We start from the raw sequence: 25,851 nt of genomic DNA, 5'->3' as shown, positions 1-25,851 counted from the left end.
AAATTTTTCTTTTGCAGTTACTCATGTTGATAAATGGTGTGCTTCATTGTGAACCTATACGGCTGAAACACCACATGTGTGGTCAGACGTTAGAGGGACGTATATTCAATAACAGTACCACCCGAGGTCACATCTGTAAATTATCTGTACAGTACGTGTCGACAAAACACGGAGTACTGTACCACTGTACCACAAGATGTTAAAAATTGCTTACGGAGACTGAAGTCTTGTCAGGTGATGGCTTTCCTGAGATAACCCAATAACTAGTAAATACTGGTGCACAGAATGGAAGAGTAAATGGGGATGATAATCTACCCACTTCTAAAACCATATCGCATAATACAAATAAAGGCCGCAGAAATAAGTGCGAATATGTTCATTAGGAGCATTCTAAATGCACAATGAATAGCCTTGTCTTAGCGACATCCGTATTCGCAGACAAGAGAAGAGACTAGACAAAATATCAGGGGGTAAATCAAAGACAATTGAACTGGGAAATGAACGTGAAGTTACACGACATCAGTGTCACGTCCGATCGAGAATCAAATATCGTGAAGGCCCTTGATCCTTACCTAGTGTAAGCAATTTGTTTCATGTCGCAGACAAGTCTTACGTCTACGAGTGGGAAGGAAGTGGCCGTGACCGTAATTAAGGTACAGCCCAAGCATTTTCCTGGTGTCAAAAAGGGAAAACTTGGGGCGAGAGTGAGGTTCGAACCCACTATCTCCCGAGTACAACCTCACAGATGCGCGACGCTACGCACACGGCCAACTTGCTCGGTCAAATTACTTTCAAAAGGGCATTTATTCTATATCATTAATAGTTTATACCCCAAGACATAATCTAATTTACGTTCGGTCTAGTATACAAGAATAAAAATACACAGTGTATGTATTTCAACAGTTTTAGCGGCAAGCAAAATATAAGAAACTGAACTAAATAAACAGAAGGAACACAATTTACTATTTTATTTCGTTGTTCAGATTTCAAATTCATACGTAGTTTATTCGAATGTATTGTTTAAAATGATAATTATGTTTAATGTTGTTTAATTTTCATTGATTTAGTGTCTGTAATACGAAGATGGAATCGAGAATGTAATTGTCTATGTACTGAAAGAGTTTACTAAAAATAGATTTTGGCAAATCCGCGCGTCCGTTCTACTGGATCGATTTGCTTCACTTTTGTTTTATTCTCTCGGGAATTACGTGCCGGTGAATCACGAGACATTGATAGGTCTCTAAGGTCAGTCATATTTGAATTATCATTAAATCATTAAATGATCACACCAATAACTGCAGGCGAAGCCTCATGCTAATCCGCAGTACTTCTTGTACTTAGCAGGTTGCTAAGTGACTGACACTTTCATTAATATTGTGATACTTGTGATTTTCATCCTAAGTAATGTTATTGCATGCTTCCATATTTGACTACTACCTGTCAAGCCAGAGATTACACACTTCCTCTGATCACGGAAGAATACTGTTCCCTGCTACATAGTCTTTGATTCTCTAACCTTTCCCAGCAACATATGGCAGAGCGTTCCCAATGACTTTCATGCTGTTAAGAGAAGAAAGTCTACGTACAAATAAGCCCGATCATGGAATCATCTGGGAAGACCTATCAAAGGATAACCTAGCTACACTAGAAAGACAAAATGCCATGTATCTTAAAACAGTTCTCCTCTTTGAGACTAACCTATGAGCTCACAAGACAACCGTTGGAAATGCTATTAAACATACCATTGCCTTCCACGTCAGAATACCAAGCTTTACACCAAGAACTACAGCATAAGAGAGCGAATATATGGATGGATTTGTGCAAAAGGACAGCATGATGACGTCAGAATGGGTGACTTCTGACCACGAACTGTGGCATAGCATAACGTGCTTGATGTTAAATGTTCATTGGAAAGAGCAGACAAAACAGAATGACCACGACCGGCATGTAAAGGCGAGTTATCTGACCCATTTATAATGAACGCTGCGCAGGAGAACTGGTTGTCTAGTAAGTAATTAAAAGACAAATCAGAATTGTTCGGTCGTCAACGTAGTTCCAAGAGCTCTCCGCTCTGGTCCAGAACCTTCGAACGAATACGGGCGAATAGAACCCATACAGTGCAGTTCTCTAACAAGGACCTGCCTGCTGTCCACAGCAATGTCAGTGTTTGATGCTCACGGCTCTCCAGCTCGACCATGCCAAGTGCAGATTTACCAACACCGCCTCATCAAACTCATTTGAATCCGCCTGCGAAGCGATCTGATCGGCTAACTTGAGCAGCTGACGATGGCGTGAGATATTTCCTGTCAGTACTGCCAACGCTCTAAGGCTCACGTTGTTTGCGACCACCCTGTATTATATATACCAATACATAAAAAGAGACTGTAAGTTTGTTTGTATGCAACGTGTCATCTCAAAAGCTACAGGATAGATTTTGAGACTGCTTTCACCATTTGAAAGATAATATCGTAACTGTTCGGGCAAAAGGTCGTATCTCCGAATATTCTTCCCATCCATTATTTGCCTTAAAACGGGTCACGCCTCCGAGACGCATATAGATTTGCAGTCTATCAGAACAATTTTCGTTGAGTTCATTTTCTTACGCTTACGTATAAAGGAAACTGATACTTACTGTACCGCACTCTAGGAATGTATGATTGCATGACATTCTACGTACTCCTACAGTATAATGTACTTAAGGTTTATTTTCCTTTACACGTCAGTATAAAAAAGTGAACACAATGAAAAATGTGGCTGGGAAGCGTGACCCGTCTCAAGGCAAATATTGGATAGGAGGAGCATTGTGCGATATGATCTTTTGTCCTAACAGTGACGACATAACTCCGGGTTACATTCAGGAATACTAGGGTGATTCTCGGACGAGCCAAAGAGCAATGCTACAACTTCTACGCTACTTCATATGCAATTCTGTTTACCATAGAGAATTCCGTAGCGAAACACGCGCAAGTCATCTAGTACGATCCAAAATGAAAACCTCTCACAGTACAGCTGACTTTACGTAGGACAAGAGTTCGCTAAAAAAACTCTTGAAAATATTCAAGGCCACGACGAGGAATCGATGCGCGTTTCTAGGGTTCGGCTCCATTTACATTGCATAACTGACTTTAACGAAGCAACGTGAAATAAAAACAATTGTTATAACTAGAAGCTAGATGTCAAGCAAAATGCCTATGATTTTATTTTTAAAATGTAATTTCAACATTTAATGCAAGTTCGTTTGTTGTTTAGGCTGTGACTACTCCGGAATCACATCCAAACCACCGGATGTTTCTCAACGTCGCACCGACACAGGTAGTTCTTATGGTGACGATAGGATAGGAAAGGGCTTGCAGTAACAAGTAAGCGGTCACGGCATTAATTAAGATCCAGCAGCAGCATTTGCCTGCTGGGAAAGTGGGAAACCACGAAAAACAATTTTAGGATGTCAAAAGCACGTGGATTTTAAATTACGCGCGCCGTACATGGTTAAGATGGCAGCAGTGAGGTTAGGCTCAGTTAAGATGGTAGCACTGAGGATAGCCACGTTCACTTGTCCTTAAAAGTGAGGTAAGGGTTCGTCGAGATGATAGCTGGGGTTGTAACCCACTGTCTTACGAGTGTTCAGATATTATCAGACGGAATTTTCACGTGTTTACCAAAGTTTTACTTCAAAATTTTGACCTGAAAATATACGACTAACGAAATAATTAGTTAAAAATCGCGTAATTTCTTGAAATGAGACACGTCTCTACTTTCTTGCAAATTTACCATGAAACTAAACGACAAACGGACCTGAACCTTTACATGAATATATCTCAGATATTCTGTACAAATATGGGACTATTCTAGTTCTTCAATAGTTAACCATGGGGCCATACCGAGACAGACAGACAGACAGACAGACAGACAGACAGACAGACAGACAGACAGACAGACAGACAGATTTCATAGCTTTTAAATTTATGGAGATTTATTTAGCAAATTAAGAAAATATGGCAAGTGATTTGAACACAAAGTCTTGAGCTGGGTTACATTATACACACGATTCCAGAAAAATCTGGGTACTCTTTGACAGTTAATATCTTTGGTAGAAAGTGACATACCGTTACAATTCTCGCTATCAAAGAGTGTCTACATTTTTCTGGAGCCCTCTGTATTAAGTATGTGGAGCCCACTCACTTTAACCACAGCTTTCATATGTCTCTTGTTAAAATGTTGGCAAGTAAATCATAATATATCTTACTAATGATTTTTCACCTGACTGAATCTAATTGATTGGTAAGAAGTTATTCATGTTACCGAGGCGCATTACAGATTTATACCTTGCAAACAAAACAGTTCGTATCGCTGCACAGACGAGTGGACATTTCAGCTTACAATACATGACTGCTTTTTGAGGTTTCGGATGTGTCTGAGTGAAGTCATATTTTGATGTGAACACGCAGTAAATTCGAGGGAACTATTATTTTCCATTGTGTCACGGCCTAACAAGTGGCATACACTTCCAAATCGCGGATGACATTATTTTGTTTTGATTTATTAGGGCACTGCTTCATATTAAACATGAAGATACATCATTTAGCATTTATAGTCGTTAGGATAAAACGATCCCTCATTGCTGACAGCCATACCGTCTCCCAGCCCCTTGAGAACCGCCAGCTAATGGCAATATCATTGGCACGGGGTGACAAACTGAATTGTAATTCCTACCTTAGTCCTGGAAACCTCTTTTTCAGCGTAGGGAAGATTCTCAATACTGTTGAAACTCCATAAATAAATCCAAACACACTTGGAAGGAAACACGCTCTGTAGGTTGCGGAGGTAGAGTACATCCACGGCATGCCCGGTCTGTCGTCAAGGGGCTCACAACTCGGAGGCATTGATTGGTGAAAAGGGTCCAGCTGAATGTGGAGTTACTTTCACATACGTTGGCCTGTGATCCTTACGCTCATCTTTTCTATCTGACCTCCCTTGATTTATTCTTGTTCTCTTCCAACTGTATTAAGTTTGCAAGACCTAGGTGTGCCCTTCGCGGCCCTTCCGCCTATATCTTCATTGTTCACATAATAGGATCACTTACTTTTTCCTTCTGATTATCGATGCGGAAGAATCGATTACTGATAGGATGGAAACTCGAACACTGAGATGGTATGGGGGAGTAAGATGGACAGCAGACAATGGTATGGATGTAAATGAGATGAAAAATGTTTTAAATTTCACCAAGAGGAAAAGTTCGCTAAGATTTAATCATTGTGTTGACGGGTTGATGGCCGAGAGGATTCGTCGTGCTGACCACACGACACCTCGTAATCTGCAGGACTTCGGGCTGAGCAGCGGTCGCTTGGTCGGCCAAGGCCCTTCAAGGGCTGTAGTGGCATGGGGTTTGGTTTGGTTTGGTTGACGGGTTGATAGTACATCATGGGGAACAATGTCAGTACCTAGGTTTTAATATAAGGAATGATGTTCATTGTGGTAATCATATTAACGATGTTGGTAAGAAAAGGTACAGATCTCTTCACATGGTTATGAGAGTATTTAGGGGTTGTAGTGAGGATATAAAGGAGACGGCGCATTAAGACCGTAGGGGACACTCACCAGGACTACTTGATGCGAGAACTGGAACATTCAAAGGTCAGCAGCACGATTTGTTTCGGGTGATTTCCGACAAAGGAGTAGTGTTACTAAACTGTTACAAACTTCGGGCTGGGAAGACTTGGGAGTAAGGAGACGAGATGCTTTGAGCTGTCAGTGGAGAGTTGGCATGGAATGACATAAGTAGAATAATAAGCTTGACTGGAGCTTTTCAAAGTAGGAGAGATAAAGTTGGAACTGAAGAGGATAAATAGGGGCAAATATTCTTTTATAGGACGAGGAGTAAGAGATTAGAATAAATTATCAAGTGAAATGTTCGATAATTTTCCAAGTTCGTTGAAAATGTTTAGGAAAAGCTGGATTATAAAGCAATCGAAATATGGGGTAAAATACGACAGGGAATCTGTCATCTGGGGGACCGCCCTAGATGCAGATAATTGGCGATTGATTGATTGATTGATTGATTGATTGATTGATTGATTGATTGATTGATTGATTGATTGATTGATTGATTGATTGATTGATTGATTGATTGATTGATTGATTGATTGATTGATTGATTGATTGATTGACGAGCGGTAGCCACAGTGTTTGCTCAACAGGTCTCCACTAGGTACAGTAGAAAATGTCGAGGGATACCAAGGACGTGAGAGGTCTGTCCGAAGAAGTCTGAAAACAGACAACTGCTGAAAAGTGGAAAAGCCTGCAAAAGTGAAAGCAACTAAGGATGGTTGCCCAGATTCACCTCCACTTAGGAGAATAATCACCACCACCACCATAAGCCGTAGCCTCTCCTTTTTCATCAGTTTTTACCTCTCCTTTCCGATCCTCTTGAGTGCATCCTCATTCCTCGTTTATAAAGAGGCCTATTTCTCTCCTTCGTTTTTGATTGCTCGCATATCAGAGCTATAAGACATATTCCATGCGAAACACTTGGAGACCACTTCCTTGGTTCAAATGGAATAATCATGACCGTCAGAAAACAATGGAAGATATCTTTCCCACGTTTCTAACATCTTCAGTAGAACCATGCTTGCGGACCTCAAACAAATGTTTGACATGCCTACACGTAACATCATACGATATCCATATATTGTTGTTAAGGTACTCTTTGTCTTTGGGCAACCTGCAGCTGTTGCAAATTCCAAATTCCCAAGTTTTGCTAATACTAGAACGACTTAATGTGGCCAACGGAATTCCCTGTGGTAATAATTTAGCAGCTCCCACTTCCTTTCAAATAGTGATCACATTCTTCTTACCAATGTTCAGCTACATTCTAAACTCATTTTCTACTCTTTCAATACCTTCCAACATCTTGCACTTACTGTCCCCGTCGCCGTATCATTTCAGTGCACGGGTATTTTATTTTGGAAACTCATTCTTGTTCCGTCACTTTGTTCAGGTATTAGGTACGATATGTGTAACGCACGTGACCTTGGCCCAGTTTTACGATTGAATGCCCTTTCTTACACTAGTCCCACGTACAGAGGAATGTTCTACAAGTGCATATGAAATCAGGGAGAAAGACTATTAGCCACTAAGCCCATACCTATACAGGTGCAGCTTGTGATGGTGGTGGTGCTGATTGCTGTGTTAAGAGGAAGTTGAAAAGGGACAAACATCTTCCATTAACACTAACAAGACCGGAAATTGAATAAGATCGACACTTTGAAAATGAAGGTTTCGGCAAAAGAAAGCGAAGGGCTACGAAGGGCGTGCTCCTCGGGCCACGCAAACCTGATAACCACGGGCTTTGAAAAGAACAAGAGTTGACGACGAGAGGTCGGACAGGATAAATGGAATTTGGAAGCCTGAGATAAATAAAAGGGAGCAACGCCCCACTCTGCAAGGGAAACCCACGCTGCCAAGTTGAGTCCCTGGACCTAATTCTATTCACCTCTTATGACAGGCAGGGGATACCGTAGGTGTACTCTACCACTCCAAGCCACAGGAAAGGACAGCCGAAGAGAGAGAGAGAGGCGGAGACAGAAAGCACAATTAACAACAGGCAATTCAGTGCGTGAGCGTTTGTTCCCTTTCTCTTTTTTATATTTTTTATTAAGATTGGCATCGGGACTCATGAAAGTCTCATACATTTTCCTTCGCATTTATATGACTATCCATATTATTTTCCCACCTTATAAAATAATGATATCAATGGCGACCATCTTCGCCATGACGACTGAGCGATATTTCCCTGTCAGCTATGTTCGGCGTTGATAAACTTTGTATTATTATTATTATTATTATTATTATTATTATTATTATTATTATTATTATTATTATTATTATTATTATTATTGTACCGGAGGTACACCTTCCCCGTGCACTTAATTGAACCACCTTCGATTAGACCATCTAGAACTTGGTTGTCACACAGTTTGATACAAGAAGTTCGGACATTTCTCGACAGATGTCGCTACTATCAAATTATGTTGCGCCCTCTGGGGTGAAGATGGACTATTAATTATTTATTATTATTATTTAATTATTAACTATTAACTATTAATTTTCTCAGATAATGTCTAAGGCGAATGTTATGCTGGGGTCGTTTTGTACGTAGACTTTTTTCTCTTAGCAGCATGTAAATTATTTCGAACGCTCTGCCGTCTGTTGCTGGGAAAGTTTAGAGAATCAAAGAGTATCAGAGGAAGTGTATACTCTCTGACTCGACAGGTAGTAATCAAAGATGGCTGTATGCAATGAAAATCACATGTATCACATTAGCAATGAAAGTGTTGGTCGCTTAGCAAACCAGACGTATTGCGGGTTAGGGTAAGCCCTCGCCTGCAATTACTGGAGTAATCATTTAATGGCTTGATTTTTGATTACTCGAAGTTGGCTGAACTTGCCTATCATTGTCTCATGACAATTCAGGAGAGAATACAAAAAAAAAAAAAAAAAAAAAAAAACAGCAAATCGGTCCAATAGAATGGACAGACGGATTTGCTAAAGCTATTTGAGCAAACTCTTTTAATACAAATATTATTTATTTATCTAATCAGTTACACTCCAGGGTTGGTTTTCCCTCGGAATCAGCGAGATATCCCACATCTACCTCCTCAAGTGCAATGTCTTTCAGCTTGAAATATTGTGTGAGGGATACAACTGGGATCGAGGACCAATGCCTCACCCAGGTGGCCTTACCTGTTATGCTCAGCAGAAACATTGTGTGGAATGGGAAAATGGGAAGGGATAGACAAGGAAGAGGGAAGGAAGCGGCCTTGACCTTAAGTTAGGTACCATCCTGGCATTTGCCTGGATAAGAAGTGGGAAACCACGGAAAACTACTTTGAGGATGGCTGAGGTGGGAATCGAACACCCCTCTGCTCAGTCCACCTCCGGAGGCTGAGTGGAGTCCGTTCCAGTCCTGTTACCACTTTTCAAATTTTGTGTTCGAGCCGGCAATCGAAGCCGGGTCTCCGCGGATGGCAGCTCATCACACTAACCACTACACCACACAGGCGGACAACTTTGCAATACAAAATAGAATTCGTCTATATCTCTTTTCTATAGCAAAAAGTGTGTGAGACATGCATAAGCGGAAATTATAGTTAATATAACTTTTAGCTGGAACAAATATTTTCGGAGGTATTTTGATTTTAGTGCAAAAGTAAATAATCTTATTATTATGATTATTATTATTATTGAATATTCACGAACGCTTTGTAATCGAAATCGACTCTAACCTATTAGGTCGTGTTACGTACGTGTAGTACGGGTTAAAGAGATGTTAAGTACAGAACACAAATGGCCAACCGGACACCAGTCGAATCTGAACCCAACACCCCCCCCCCCGATTTCGCGTCGGTTGCTTTACCAGTTGAACTATGGCGGCCTAGGTCAGCCTTGTTCTGTTGGAAAGGATTTACCAATTGATGTATGGTAGAGCAATCGACGCGAAATTGGGGGTATTGGGTTCAGATCCCACCAGTGTCCGGTTGGCTATTTTTTCCTGTACATAACATCTCTTCAACACATACTAAATGTACCTAACACAACCTAACAGGTTAGAAATCGACTTCGATCATTATTATTATTATTATTATTATTATTATTATTATTATTATTATTATTATTATTATTATTATTATTATTATTATTATTATTATTATTACATTAATATGTAAAACCGTGAAAGGCATAAACATCCGAAATTACATTTTATACAAGCTTTAACACGACCACTTTTTCGATAAAATGCAGAAACTTGACGTTTTCTCTTTCAGTGCCCGTAATAATGCTACCCCAAAACCAAACCAAACCCCACGGCACTTAACGTCCTTGAAAGGGTATTGACCTGCCCAGCGACCGCTGCTCAGCCCGAAGGCCTGGAGATTACGAGGGGTCGTGTGGTCAGCACGTCGCATCCACTCGGCCGTTATTCTGGGCTTTCGAGATGGGGGCCGCCATCTCACCGTCAGATAGCTCCTAAATTATTATCACGTAGGCTGAGTGGAGCACGAACCAGCCCTCAGGTCGAGAGATAAATCCCTGATCTGGTCGGGAATCGAACCCGGGACCTTCGGGCGAGAGGCAGGCACGCTACCCTAACACCACGGGGCCGGCAATAATGCTACTCCGCTCTATACTAATCAAAGAATTCTTTCTTTCTTTCTTTCTTTCTTTCTTTCTTTCTTTCTTGATGTGTTTACCCTTCAGGGTTTGTTTTTTCCCTCGGTCTCAGCTACCACCACTACCGCCTCAAGGGCAGTGTCTTGGGGAGTCAGATTTTGGGTCTGGGATCAAACTGTGGAGGAGGACCAGTACCTCTCCGAGGCCTCCCCACGTGCAATACTGAACAGGAGCGTTGTGGAGGACGGAAAGATTAAGACGGTATAGGCAAGGAAGAGGGAAGGAAGCAGCCGTAGCCTTAAGTTAGGTCCCATTACGGCATTTCCGTGGAGGAGGAGTGGGAAACCACGGAAAACCATGCGAGGATGGCTGAGGAGACAATCGATCCCTGGCCTCCAGGGTTGGCACCTAATAACACTAACTACTACACCATGCAGGCGGTCATCAAAAATTACACTGACAGGATACCCTTGATCCTTCATACTGAGTTTCAACAAATATTCTCCTGTGATGTTGACACAAAGGACAACACAGACAGACAAAAAACTGAACAGGGGTCACTTTTTAATTTTGTATATCTAATAAAAAGGAACAATGAGGTGTAAGTACACAAACAATCTAATTTTATTGACTTGTATCGTATATGAAGCTATCTGAATGAGGAGGGTGTTGAAAGTAATGGATGAGTGCTGCAGCAAAATCCAAACTCGCTCGTCAAGTCAAACACAAGTCGAGCATTATGCGGCCACATTCATTCAGTGCACGTCAATGTTAACCAACAGTGAATGCAGTGAAAGAGTCCATTCACCCTATTTTCGATGTAATAATTATTTACAGAACAGTAACCAACCAACACGTCGTGTGGGAGAAAATTCGAGTGGCGAAATGGAACTCCTCTTTATTTGTGTGTGCCCACAATGATTGGTTTACTGCTGCAGAACAAACATGGCAGGTGTTCTGCTGCCTAGCAAATTCATTTATTTCAGTGCATACCCTTCTAGTTGTGCACGGGCAGTGATTAATTATCATTGAAATGAATACGCAGGGTGATTCGATAAGAACATTCATCTCAAGTATATCCAGTTCTCTTAATCATATCGATATTCAGACATTCAAACCATATTAAGTGGATCCTTAAATGCTCCCTTTTTCAGAGGAATTGTTAATACTGGCACGAACGTAAAATTAAGCAATTTCCTCAATAGTGTTGCAAGTTGAATAGCTGAAGGGCCCGGAAGGATTTCTTGGAGAGCTCTATCAAACTAAGAAAACAAATTTTAAAACTCACATCCGGCCTAAGTGCAGTTCCGCATAAAATCGCTTGTTCTTCTACTCGTTTCTTTTTTATCCAAATCCTAGTCAAATTAACTTATTTACATAATTATTTCTGTAATGTGTTCCTTGGTTCAATACCCTCAGACATTTTTCGATTTTTTTGGCAAATGTCTACACCCATTGTAGTTATAAGGTCTTAAGTGAAACTCTGCATTGACTCACATTAGCGCTCGTAGTTAGCGCTAGAAGTTAGGACTGAATTTATAAAAAAAAAGTAATTATTGATAGAATTGAATGAAATGTGGTTTGCGGTCTCCCAATGGCGAATGAAGGCCATATACCAATTTTCAGGAAAATAGCAACAGATCTTTCTGAGAAATTAACACTTACAATTTAACATACATACATACATTATCATTATAGACTGTTATGCCTTTCAGCGTTCAGTCTGCAAGCCTCTGAGAATTTACTAAACGTCGCCACAATCCTCGATTTGCAACTAGTGTTGTGGCCTCATTTAGTTCTATACCTTCAATTCGAATATGCCATCTTAACATCGAAGGCATCAGTAGAGCAAAATGTGAATGTCTAGCTAAAATTCTGAAAGATCAACAGATTGATGTCATTGCGCTACAAGAAACTCATACAGCCAATGAAATGCAGCTAAGAACAAGAGGCAAGATCCCAGGCTTCAAGTTAGTGGCTCACAATAATCACGAGATGTATGGCTTAGCTACCTATGTGAGAAACAATATTACCAACTACGCAGTAGTCGACTGTAGCTCAAGTGATGACATTTTCACTGTCACAATTAAAATTAATAATCTAACAATAATGAACGTATATAAGCCACCAAACACAAAGTGGCCCACTCCTCCCCTACCATCCTTACAACACCCAACCGTAATCTTAGGAGACTTCAACAGTCATCACACATGTTGGGGCTATCAACAAAGTGATCTAAATGGGGAGGCAATTGTTGACTGGATGGATATGGAAAATCTTAAACTAATCTACGATGCTAAAAAAAAAGGAACCTTCTTCTCTGCCCGATGGGGTAAGGAATATACTCCAGATCTTTCCTTCATAACCCAATCCCAAAACTCTCCAAACCAGATACTTCGCTCAGTTCTCAACAATTTCCCTCATAGTCAACACCGGCCTGTCATACTCCGAATTGGCATGTATATTCCTGTCATTCGATCTTATCCGAAACCTAGATGGAACTTTAAAAAAGCTAATTGGAAAAAATTTACAGAACAAACTGATGCAAATATAAGATGGATTAAGCCAAACTTTAATAATTATGACAGATTTGTTGGAGTTATAAAAGGTGCTGCTCGGCGGTGCATTCCAAGAGGATGCCGTAAAGAATATATTCCTGGATGGACTGCAGAGAGCGAGAGCCTTCTTAAAGAATTTGAGGAAAATGGCAACAATGAAACAGCCACAAAACTTATTCAATCACTGAATGACAATAGAAAACAAATCTGGATCGACACTGTGTCATCTCTTGATTTTACCCACTCAAGTAGAAAGGCCTGGTCTCTCATTAGAAAGCTTGACTCATCAAAGCCAGCTGGTGGACAGAAGCTGAGTGTTAACATAAACGATCTAGCCAAACACATGATCTCTATCTCAAAGATCAATAGAGATAAACAAGTTGTAAGGGAAATCCGGTCAGCACTGAAACATAAAAAGCAATTAGCAAAACAACAATCATCCCAATTCTCTTGCCCTTTCTCAAGAGAGGAAACCCTAGAAGGGCATAAAGAACATAAAATCCGGGAAAGCAGCCGGTATAGACGGCATCTACCCAGAATTCCTACAACATCTTGGACCTGCAACAATCTCTTGGCTCACCAAATTCTTCTCCAATATTTTGGAGACAGGTAACCTTCCTTCATTATTCAAGAAGACCAAAGTAATATCGATCTTGAAACCCAACAAGGACCCTCTGAGAGTGGAAAGCTACAGACCCATTGCACTGCTAAGTGTTACTCTAAAGCTCCTGGAAAGACTAATATACAATAGGATTTCAGAAACCATCAATAATCTCCTTCCCACAGAACAAGCTGGCTTCAGACCTGGAAGAAATTGCGATGACCAAATTTTTGCTTTGACTTCTCATATTGAAAATGGATTTGAGAATCGGAAGATTAGTATGGCTGTCTTCTTAGACTTATCAGCAGCCTATGATACTGTTTGGCGAGAAGGGCTTCTGCTAAAACTTATCTCTGCCATCCCCTGTGTCAAGCTTACAAATCTCATTGGCAATATGATTAGCAACAGAAACTTTCAGATCTTCTCGGATGATGCAGTAAGCAAAATTTACAAACTGAATGATGGACTTCCACAAGGATCTGTTCTGGCACCCTTACTTTTCAACCTCTATACTGCTGACTTACCAGCAACTAAGTCCAGGAAATTTATTTACGCAGATGATATACTACTGGTTAGTCAAACACCAAGCTTTCCAGAAGCTGAACAAATACTTACAGCAGATCTAAAAAAGCTAGACAGATATTTCCAAAAATGGTGTCTTCGTCCAAACCTCCAAAAGACTGTTGTATCTGTGTTCCATCTCAGAAATAAATTTGCCAACTACAAGCCTTCAATAACAATCAGAAATCAATCCTTACAGCATTGTCCCTTCCCAAAATATTTAGGAGTCACATTAGACAGATCCCTAACATATAAGCATCATATTAACAACACAGCCGCCAAGATTAAAAGTCGGAATAATATCCTTCAAAAATTAGCCGGCACCTCTTGGGGCGCAAACAACCAAGTGTTGAGATCTACTGCTCTAGCCCTTTGCTATTCAGTTGCCGAATACTGCGCTTCAACTTGGCTGAACAGTGCTCATACTGCGAAGATAGGTGCTCAACTAAATCAAGCAATGCGCATTATAACTGGTTGCATTCGCTCTACAAACGTGGCCTGGCTGCCTACACTCAGCAATATTCCACCGCCTTGCTTAAGAAGGTCTGAAGCTCTTCTAAAATTGTGGAAGAAGATCAACCAGGACTCCAACCTCCCCGTTCATCAAGATATTAATCAATTTGCCCCTCCACGACTTAATTCTAGATCTCCATCCTGGCGTGCTGCACTTACACTGGAAGAATCTGGGTTCTCCATCACGAACGCCTGGTTACATCAATGGCAACAGTCTTCTGTTCCCAATCAACATCTTGTGACCCTACCTCATGTTCAACCTCCCGGATTCCATCTACCCAGACGTCAATGGAGGACTATAAACAGGATTAGAGTCAATCAAGATAGATGCGGCTATACTCTTTATAAATGGGGCTGGCAGAAGTCTCCTGGGTGTGATTGTGGAGCTACCTCACAGACCATCTACCATGTAATTGTCGAGTGTCCACAGAGAGCATTTCAAGGTCCTTTGGAGGACATTCATAACGCAACTGAGGAGGCCTTAAAATGGATCAATGGACTTGATTTGGAACTATAGGCTTCTGTTTGTATACATTGTGTACTTATTTGCATACTTATTTATATAATCTTTCTGTGTACATCATACGATAAATAAATAATAAATCTTTAAATCGTTAGAAACCGAGTCTAACCATCGTCGTCTTGGTCTCCCTCTACTTCTCTTACCCTCCATAACAGAGTCCATTATTCTCCTAGGTAACCTATCCTCCTCCATTCGCCTCACATGACCCCACCACCGAAGCCGGTTTATGCGTACAACTTCATCTATCGAGTTCATTCCTAAATTAGCCTTTATATCCTCATTCCGGGTACCCTCCTGCCATTGTTCCCACCTGTTTGTACCAGCAATCATTGTCGCTACTTTCATGTCTGTTACTTCTAACTTATGAATAAGATATCCTGAGTCCACCCAGCTTTCGCTCCCGTAAAGCTAAGTTGGTCTGAAAACAGACCGATGTAAAGATAGTTTCGTCTGGGAGCTGACTTCCTTCTTACAGAATACTGCTGATGGCAACTGCGAGCTCACTGCATTAGCTTTACTACACCTACTTACAATTTAAAATTTTTAAAAATCGATAAGCATAAAAAATGCTCCAGCTGAACAGTTACTTCACATATGACATTGAAAACTGGTGTACAGGCACTTCAAGGTATGCAAAGAATTTTAACAGAGAGAAAGTCTGCATATGTAGTCCATGAATGTGAGGAAAAAATGTGTTTTATGTGTTCATGTTTTTCTCAAATTATGCTAAAAATACCCCTTTGAAGGCTACTATCTTTTAAAGTATCAACATTATAAAAAATTCCTTCTGTTAATATCAAGACAATACAGGTGTTAACAACCCATGAAATTCTCATGGAATTTGAAACCAAACTGGTTCAGATGGAACATTTTATATACCTGAAAATGTATATATCAATAAAACACATTTCCGTAAGTAAAACCTAGTGGATGGGGGACTCACCGGACATTTAAATGTCACGCTAGTACTTTAAAAATGGTGTAACTCAAAAATATCACCGCCAAATGATCCGCAGGAGTCCGGCGTACAATAATATGCACAAATAGAAAAATGGTTAATTTTTTTCTTTTTCACCAAAACTCAGTCCCAGGGTACGTTTATGTTGCAGCTTCGCTGCTGGCACATGGATGGTCTCCCCAGCACCTCGCTGCTGACTAGAGTCAGTCTCCTCGCCATGGAGCTTTTCATCCTGCAGCAGTCCCGCACGCACCCTGCTGGCAACTCTCAGCTGTAGTCAAAAATTCAAAACAGCGGAACTGATAGTTAAGGCTGTTTGTATTTTGCATAATTTGATTATAGAGGGGATGGACACTTAGACTACGAAGACGTACTTCCAAGAGCTACCCCGTTGAGGAGATACAACGAACTTCCAGGTGAAGCTTTAGAAGCGCGGAATAAATTCAGATATTTTTTTATCGAGTGAGTCGCACTTCTGTTGGCGAGTGTATCTTACAGTAATCTGGTGTACCGAATGTGAAACAAAAAGTGTAAAATTACTCCCCTGGATTTTTCAGTGCATTACTACTGCGGGAGTTGATTGAAGAATGAAGCTACAAATATTTAATTTCGTAATTTAACAGTGTACTTTTGAACAATGTAAAATAGGGGGTTATGGAGTATCTCATTTTGACTTCAGTTAGGTCTCCTAAACAAAATATATTTACAGTTTGAAAACACAATTATTGTCGAAATTTCCATGAAAAACGAGGTACTTTATATAAATCACCTGCTTGTAATGATAGAGGTCCCCTAAATAGCAAGAATAAAGGAACAAAATTGACGTAATCGTTCCGCATTCTTTTACCACGTCATTCCATAGTTTGATGATGATGATAATGATGATGATGCTTGTTGTTTAAGGTGGGATAACATCTAGGTCATCGGCCACTGATGGTACGAGATGAGACGAAATGGATTAAAAGTTATAATTAACCCACTGACTAACATTAGAAAAATGAAGATGATGAGGAAAATTATTATGAATTTAAAATAAGTAGTGGATCTAATTCCCAAAACCTTATTTTCCTCTAAAATTAAAAAGAGTAAAACGTAATAAAATTGAACAAGTAAAATTGAAGTAAAATAATATATTTAATTCAAAATAAAAATACACAAAGGTAAACACACAGTCAATAGAAAAAATAGTTTTTTGCTATTTGTTTTACGTCGCACCAACACAGATAGATTTTACGGCGAAGATGGGAGAGTAAAGGCCTAGCAATAGGGAGGAATCGGCCGTGGCCTTAATTAAGGTACAGCCCCAGCAATTGCCTCGTGTGAAAATAGGAGACTACGGAAAACCATCTCCGGGGTCTCAGACAGTTGGGTTGGAACCCACTGTCTCCCGGATGCAAGTTCACAGCTGCGCGCCTCTAACCGCCCGGCAAACTCGCCCGGTAGAATAAAATAGTTGTTAACAATGAAAACAATTACAAACAAATAAAAAACACTTTTAAACACGATAAAACTAGCCACTCTCCCTCATAAAACGTAGAAACAGGTCTACTGGCCGCTCGTCAACTCATCACTTCTTTTATCCCATATGAACCTCTTCGGCATGCCGGTGGTTCCAAATCGCATTGCGTTCGAAGACAGTTTCAGATAACAAGTGATCACTGAACGTGTGTATAGACTGCGAAGAGAGGAAGAGTCGGAGAGCGGGTGACCTTGAAAGAACCAATCACAGTCCAAGTTACAGGATAGCCGGCGATGTGCCAGACTCGAAAATCAAACGTGTTTGAGACAATGGATTTGGCGAGGATAGCAGCCAGCAGCGCAGCTATGAGCCGGGCTCCAGGGTAAAATCACCGACTGAGGTCCATTGGTTTGATTCGTAATCGCGTAACATCGAGCTGCGAGGCTTGGCGATGTGCCAGCAGCCGGACTGCAGCATAAACGTACCCTAAGCGAAACAATGCATTGACTCGCATTAGCGGTCGTAGTGGTAGGAAAAGGGGAGCTGCTAATCTAATCGGACGGATAACGGTGATTTCGAAAATGATTGTAAGTTTTAGTAATAAGAAAAGAATATATTTTCATATTGTATTACATTTTATTCATCTATAATTCGTACCTCATATCCTTAACATATTTTCAACATTGATTTGCTTGCCTGAAGGGCAATGACTGTAGATTTTTTACGTGAAAACTTAAGCGAGATAACAATAGGAAAGATCTTAAAACGTTCTAACATATAGTCGCTGCGCCAATAATAGCGCGTTTCTGACAACGGAATGCTCTTCCTACCATTACTTTCCTCCGAACCACATATGGACATACAGTCAATCAGAGCAACTTTCGTTGTGTTCATTTTCCTATGCTAATGTGTAAAGGAGAACAAACCTCACTGTACCGCGCTGTAGGATGACGTATCTGCACACTCCTACAGTACAATGTATTTCAAGTTCAAAAACAAAGAAATGTACTGTACCGGGAAACAATTGAATGATAAGCCACGACAAGTTGTTCCGGTGATATTTAAGACTTCTTAATCGCAGGACACACTGGGTGTAGACCTGGAGCTAGGTACAGAGAGAGGTCCTAACTACAATAAGTTCAGAATTTAATGTACGGAATTTATTCACATAAATGTCACCCTACAATATTGTGCTGGCTGCAGTGAAGTTGTCTCCATAGATACTCCTTGTTGAACGGCGACCCAACCATGGAAACACGATCCCTCGTGTTTACCAACCAGGATCCGTTGTAAACTGGTCGTCGTTGATTCTAGAAGGTCTCAGCGCGGGGTAATAACTCACTGATTATGTTACGCGAGTGTCCACATTTAACAGTCCCCTGAGTATGGAATGGCTTCAAGTGAATCACAGCACTTCGTAATCATGACGTAATATTTAATCATTGATTCTGCTCTGACTTAGAACCAAAATGCTAGTTTAGAAAAATAAGACGCATTTGTGTGAAAACATTGTGGTTGTTTTCCCACACACAAAGAAAAAATTAAATTTGAATCCCTTCACTTGCGTGGTGTCTTCCCACGAACCTGGAAATGAACACTGTTTCCTTGCACTAATAAATGCACAGTTTATTCTTAATCACATCAGAAAATATAACGTTTGATGGAATAACTTCACTCTGTAAAGATTCCTAAATATTCTAGAACGAAATTAAATGTCAGCAGCGACCAACCAAAAGCACTTATGTGATGAAGCGTCAATTAGTACATCACATTTCAAAATGGAAATATCGTTCTTAATTACTGCATTCTACACGAATGTCTAAAGCGATTTAAGACTACACACGTGTCATTGAATGTCTATTCGCAAAATACAATTCACACGAAGCAATTATTATTATTATTATTATTATTATTATTATTATTATTATTATTATTATTATTATTATTATTATTATTATTATTATTCCGGGATATCTGTGGAACAGCAGAGGTGAAAGAAGGCGCCGGGATGAATGGCTCTAACTACAGAGTCAAAGTTAATTTAAAATTTAAACCAAGGTTATATTTTCCAGAAACAATAGAAATTTGATAGCTTTTCACTTTAGGGAAATTACAAAGACATAGCAATCTAAAAACAAAACTTAGAAAGATCCAAGAATTTTAAATCTCTTGGGCTACAAGCCCCTAGATTTACAATTTCGAGCTCCTAGCTCAACGCACAAATTTGTTCAAGGGCAGAAATCCCCTAATAACATGGAGCACTTGCTCCCACCTTACATTGTCAAGCCTCCCAGATGCCTTCTTACAACACTACAAAAGAGCTGACACGCTCTCACTTTTTCAAGCCTATTCAAGGCAATATCAGACTTTACAATAACTTGCCATAAAGGCATAAATTACACAAATGAAACGGGGGTATCTCGTACCCAACCTACAGGGCCTTAGCAGAAAAAGAACAGGTTAAGTAAATGGCACGAAACACCAAGTCGAATGGAGGCGTGTACTTGTACTCCTAAATATGCATTCATAAAACCTAAAAAGCACTAGGCCGATGAAACAGGGGCTATTCCCAAACTATGGAGGTGACTCGTATAAGAATAATTTAAGACATTACAGAAAGGAAGAAAACCAGTTACAAAACGTAGTCACCTCAAACCAATATGAAGGGGAGCTCGAGAGGGTAAATCACTCTCTATCCCCGAATTACAGTTGCAGGTTTTATGAATTTTTTTACATAAGCCGGCAGAAAATTACATTTTTAGAAAAGTAGGTTACATGGTAAAGTTTCGGACCATTCCCGCGGGTTAAACTGCTGAGCTAGCAAGAAATTAAGATGTTAAACGGACATTACCTTGCTGAAGAACTGCTGCCTGATGAAAGAGGCACCACCCGCCTCCTGCTTCACATACACACACTCAGTTAGATGTTGATCAAGTGGCCAAGAGACATGAAAATCCCTAGTTTATAAACCTTCGGGGAAAGTTCGATACCTTTCATGAATAATCAAGCCACACCCTCTTACTTTATTGGCGGATACAAGGTTGCACACAAAATCGAAGAAGAAACCCGTGATTCGTTAGAAATTAATTACAGAAATTAGGGATTGGCTGAATTCAAAACTGGCGGAAAGAAGAGATCAATATTGCCAACCCAAAAATTAATGAACACAATTTAGGAAATAACAAACTTATGAATACAAAATTTCTTCAAATGAAGTTTCTTCACTTCGCACCAGGGTGCATGATCATAGTTTTTGTAGTGACATCTGTTGCAGAAAGTCAAAACTACTTGATAAATGGTAAACAAAACGCGTAGAATTTTGTACAGTACTGGACACTTCACTAAATTAAGGTAGTGACATCTTGTGAGTAAAAGTTTAAGTACCGGTAGATCTAATTACAAGTTCTTTGTTTCTCCTGTAGAGGAGTTCAAATTGGCGCAAGATTTGAATGTGCGGGGTAGAGGTGTACAGCCCGGTACAATTATTATTATTATGATTATTATTATTACTATTATTTTTATTATTATTATTTATTATTATTATTATTATTATTATTATTATTATTATTATTATTATTATTATTATTATTATTATTATTATTGTACCGGGCGGTACACCTCCACGCCGCTTATTTAAACCTTGCGCCAGTTGAAACTCCCCTACTGGGAGAAGTCTGAACTTTGTCTTATGTGTTAATTTTCAAGTTACCCTGAAGATGCCACTACTTGGAAATTTTGAAGTTTCTGAACTGTGTTGATTTCGATGTAATTTTGTTTTGCTTGCAGTAAGAAGTTTGAACTTTCTCTTCTAGAGGACACTATTGAAGAACTACAACGGTGCACCCTAGTGCGAAGTGAAAGAACTGTTCTTTTGGAGAAACTTTAATTTCAAAAGGTTGTTCCTTGCTAAATTTCTTTCAGTCATTGTTTAAGTTGGCAATATTAACCCTTTCTTTCCCCTTGTCTTGAATCTAGCCAATCCCGAATTTCGTTAATTAATTTTCCACCAATAATGTGTTTCTTCTTCATATTGTGTAGGGCTTTTCGTTATCCACCAATAAAATGATTGTGGGCGGGTGTTTTCCTTCCTGAAACGCCTCGAACTTTCCGCGAGAGTATATAAACTGCTGATTTTAGGGTCTCTGCGCCACTTCAGTACCATCGTTCAGTGTGTAAAGTACATAGCAGGGGGCGGGAAGCGCCTCTTTCTTCGGGGAGCAGTTCTACACCAAGGTAATGGCCTTTTAATATCTTCTTTTCTTGCTAGCTCAGCAGTTTAACTCTCGGGGCGGCTCCGAAGCGTTTCTACCATGTAACCTTTTCCTAAAATGTAACTACCGTACTCTTAGCATCTATTATCTTTTAAGGCTAAATATTGGGATAGAGAGTGCTTAACCCTCTCGAGCTCCCACTAATTCTGTTTTGAGGTGAACTTATTTCTCACAACCGATTCTTCATTAATGTAAAGTAAATTGTTCTTTTCTAAAGTCACCTCTGTAGTATGGGATTAGCCCTTGCATTAGTGGCCTAGAGCCAGACTAGGTTTTAAAACAAATGCATTAGGAGTGCAGATCGCCTCCTCTCAAATTGTTATTTTAGAGGTCATGTAATTAACCCTCTTCTCATTTAATAGACCTCAGTAGGTTGGGTATTTTACCCCTGTGTATATGTCCTTAGAGGACAGCTTGAAGGTGGAATTAGGTGTGGCCTATGGTAGGCTTGGATTTTAAGGGCAAGTAGCCCTTTCTTGAAAATTGTGCTGTCTGCGCGCCTCGAGGAGGCTTTTCGGTGTAATTGGAAGCAAGTGTTTCTGGCATGATTGGGGTCTTCTACCCCTTTGTTGAATGGTGTACATTGTAAAGTTGGGCTCATTGCTCAAGAATTAGGTATCTGACTCTCGGAGCCCAAATCGTGTAACTCTGTAATTGTACATTCTCGAATTGTTGCTGTGCTACTCTGTACCTGCCATTATTGTTATTTCTTGATTTTGCTAAGAAAATATAACCTTGTTAAATTTTAAATTAACTTTAATTTCGTAGTTTGAGACCCGTTCACACCCGCACCTTCTTTCACCTCTACCTACCACAAAAATACGGTATCAATTATTATTATTATTATTATTATTATTATTATTATTATTATTATTATTATTATTATTATTATTATTATTATTCAATTCACTTGAACATGTCACTTATAATTACTGCATTATTCACAAAGTCTGAAGAGAAGTACTAGAACACTTGCAGTACGTAAAGTCCATTACAAAAGTATCTGAATATTCTATCACTCAAGTCGTAATGTTAAAGTTTCAAACTTTGAAACTATTCTGACATATGTGACACACGTAAGTATTGGTTATACTAGGATTTACAAGTTCTGGAGTCGAACTCGAATCTTTACAAGTTCCTTAATAAAGTTCTTCTCACTGCAAATGTATTAGTTTCCTAACACCGGAGTTATTCTATGTCCAAAGTTCACGTTTCAGTCCGACAGAGACCCGTCTTGAAAATACGACGCAGCGAACCAACATCATCGAGGTGTAGACTGTAGGTGTACTGTCGATGAACTGGCTGATAGGGCCCAGAATGCTGTCCCTTTTATATAAAACCAGCTCTGACGTAACGTTTTACTAAACCTTGAAAATCTCCGTAGTCCCAGGATCGATTTTGGAAAAATTAACATGAGGAGACCGTTGAAATGTGTACTGAATGATGCCATTGTTTCTAAATTGGTTCAGAATTTAGAAACATTCTTGTATGGACGTTTCGAGAACGTATGAAGCAACCTGTCCTTGGCGAGCGCTGGGCAGGCGATGACGCAAGCAACGTTGTGCGGGTCGACTACTTGCTCCTTCAGGACTTTTTTCTGTCGGCGTTCGAAAAAGATGCACGCCAATACTTTATAATTTCCTCATGATGAATAGTATTTAAGAAATATTTTATGTACCGTCAATCCAGGTAGAGTGCATTAAATATCTTCCATCTCGAGAACAATTCGGAGTACGACATATGTCGATATGAATATTTTGCTTTCAAATAATCGTTCCTTTCATATCGCTGAATATTGACCATTCCTTGTGGTGCACACTTTATTTATTTGTACGCGTGCATATGTGAAGTATACATCATTACAATATTTCTAATCGCTTACCCCATATTCAGGACGTTCACCTACAGTACGTAAGGAATTTACCTGAAGAACAAGAAGTGGCACTCCGCAGACTTGACATACAAAAATTAAGTATTGCCCAAAAGGTTGACTTAGGAAACTACATGAAATTATGAGAAATCTGTCTTTTCAGTCCTGGTGCCAGTTGTTAAAGTAAAGGGAGAATTTTTATATTCAGACTGCCCAAAAGCCAACTCCTGGGTGGCTGATAAATCACCTCTCTCCTCATCTGAATACATAAACGCTGTGAAGATGTCATGCAAGCTCACCGCAGTCAGTTCGGTTCTCGGTAGGTCATTCAACACAACCCGTTGCCGCCAAAATGGCTGTAACGGGACATAAACCCTGGGACAAGTGCTGGAATTCTGTCAGAGCACTGAGCTAATGCGCAACCATCGCCACCGTCCTCTAGGAACGTCGATTGCTCAAGGCTTGAGACAGCGTGGATGGGAGGTTCACTGCATCTCTACCGATCACTCTAATCGGAGGGCTGACATCATAGCCATCAACAGAAAGGACTTAAAAGCAATGGTATTGGATCCCACCATTCGCTTTGAAACAGACCTAAATCAGTCTCGGGATGTGGACTTAGAAAAGCCAGCTATTTAAGTTCCGTGCTTGCCTTACCTGTCAACAAAGTATAAAATACCTGTCGATCGATGGGTTGTCAAAGACCTGCTATTCGGATAAAGAGGCCTAGTCACATATCGACCTTTCAAAAAAATTGGAATGTTCTATTCTGTGAAATAGAAAAAAATATTAATACAGATACTGACGGACTCTACAAACCGTGATTAATATTCCTTTCCCACTAAGCCTGGAAGGAAAGAAGATAACAGCATTAACGATTAAATTTCCATTTTTTGATACTTTTAAACTCCATTAACATGTTTACTGTATTCCGGATCCGAATGGTCAACCTCATTGAAGGACGGATGATTTATTTCTTTAATAAATCTCTTTCTCTCTTTACACATATTTCTTGAATTAAGACCCAGACATTCTGCAGCCATTGTAACCTCAGGTTCTTATATTCCTCACGTGAATTCTTTCGAATAAAGCGAGCAGTACCAGTAAAGGCCTCTTCATTTTCTATCAGACAAAGTTTTTATTAATTACTTACCTCCTCAAAGTATCATATTATATAAAAGTCTTCGGAAGAAAGCGAGTGCCTTTAAACTGAGAGAGCGGTGAACGGAAAACCCAGTAAATCATTATTATCTTGTCGTTTGTTGGAAATTTATTGGGAGTTCGTCCATAATCAAGATACTTGTCGTTGGAACCAAACACACAATCTCGCTTAATGGAGTGGAGTGGAGATACCAATCTTCGTAAAGGAGGCAGAATATTTCTATCATCTGGAACGTTTCCAGACAAACATTTGTTCTGGGTTTGGTTCTTTCTGGAGATGGATGACCCCTCAGTTCTTACAACATGAGATGATGATAGTAGAGAATATGAAACGGAACTCAATTGTAATACAGTTATTCCCCCCGCAGCGGACGATAAGTGTAACGGTTTGATTAATCTCCGTGGTAGCGCTTGGAACCTAGTGGTGATTACTGTTTTAAATCTTCATTTCCAATTCCATTTAGCCTTAAGAATGTCACATATCAGATTTTTCTGGATGTTTCCACAATGGTTGAAACAGGCTAAACTACCTTGAATAGGTGATGAATACTAATGAAATGACACCATTAGCAATAGTGTCCTCTCGGCTCTTTTAACGTAACTGGTAATATCTATAGATGGATTCACTGCAACTTATCTCATCAAAGTCAGGCTCGTCATCATTCCCAACAATTTCTAAAATACAGTGTTTTTCAAAAATCCACGACATAATTTCACAGTTGGATTCCTCACACGTAGAGGAGGAATAACGTGTATATAAGCATGGATCCAAAAATACATACTTTACAGCATATCAGAGTCTATCGTGAGCTAAAACGTCAGGTGGTGTGGGATAGCTTGCATGAACTCGTGTACTCTGGCCATTACTTCAAAATGCCTCGTACATACTGCAGGCTTGTACACGTCGTCGTATGGAGTTACGAACATGTTCGAACATGCCCCGTGTTGTAGGTATTATCTGAAAATACCTTACAATTCTGCCATGAAGCATTGCTTCATTATCCACACCACTAGCGTGCAACGAAAACTTTGCCTATCCCTACAGGAAGGTGTCCAACGGGTTCAGATCAGGTGATCGTGTTGGCCAAGAAAGTACGCATTTTAACCTAAATTTACATACCCATTTTATATCTCTATATGTGAGGAATCCATCCCTGAAATTATGCCGTGTATTGTTGGAACACCCGGTAGAATCGTACTTCATGCTTT

The sequence above is a fragment of the Anabrus simplex genome, chromosome 7, assembly GCF_040414725.1.
Source record: "Anabrus simplex isolate iqAnaSimp1 chromosome 7, ASM4041472v1, whole genome shotgun sequence".
NCBI classification, from domain to species: Eukaryota; Metazoa; Arthropoda; class Insecta; order Orthoptera; family Tettigoniidae; genus Anabrus; species Anabrus simplex.
This window is presented reverse-complemented; position numbering follows the sequence as displayed.